This window comes from Triturus cristatus, chromosome 7, assembly GCF_964204655.1.
Source record: "Triturus cristatus chromosome 7, aTriCri1.1, whole genome shotgun sequence".
Lineage (NCBI taxonomy): Eukaryota > Metazoa > Chordata > Amphibia > Caudata > Salamandridae > Triturus > Triturus cristatus.
In genome coordinates this window covers 1,777,231,834-1,777,232,359 of record NC_140590.1, presented here as the reverse complement: position 1 = coordinate 1,777,232,359, position 526 = coordinate 1,777,231,834, and the positions used below count along the sequence as shown (strand labels likewise).

Below are 526 nucleotides of genomic sequence, written 5' to 3'. Positions count from 1 at the left end.
TCCCCCCCCGACGGTGCTGTCTGACTCCCAGAGGGGAAGCCTTGAACGGGGCGCCCGTGCCGTCTCGCCGCGCGGGCGGCGGACGGGACGGCGTCACCTTCCTCCCGCCTCTCCTGCGCCTGCAGGTGGGCGAACGTTTTCGAAAAGTTGCCTGTGACTCTTGGCGGTGGATCACTTGGCTCGCGCGTCGATGAAGAACGCAGCTAGCTGCGAGAATTAGTGTGAATTGCAGGACTCATTGATCATCGACACTTCGAACGCACCTTGCGGCCCCGGGTTCCTCCCGGGGCTACGCCTGTCTGAGGGTCGCTCGATCGTCAATTGCCCCGGGGCTTCCCTGGGACGCGGCTGGGGCCAGTGCCGTGGAGCCTCGGTTGGCCTGGGATAGCCGGCCTCTCTCGGGGGGCCGGTGCGTAGAGCCGCTCGCTTGGGGACCGGAGCGTGGACGGAAGGGGGCCGCCTCCATCGCCCTTAGTGCACCGCATGTTCGTGGGGCACCCGGTGCTAAATCATTCGTAGACGACCT

At 66.3% G+C, this 526-nt stretch overlaps 1 non-coding gene across 1 annotated transcript; it reads left to right on the top strand.

Annotated features, from left to right (window-relative positions):
• The first annotated feature begins 155 nt into the window (after positions 1–155).
• LOC146813078 (5.8S ribosomal RNA) lies at positions 156–309 on the top strand. The gene has a single exon (XR_014967305.1). It is a non-coding gene; the product is annotated as a 5.8S ribosomal RNA (ribosomal RNA).
• The last annotated feature ends 217 nt before the right edge of the window (positions 310–526 follow it).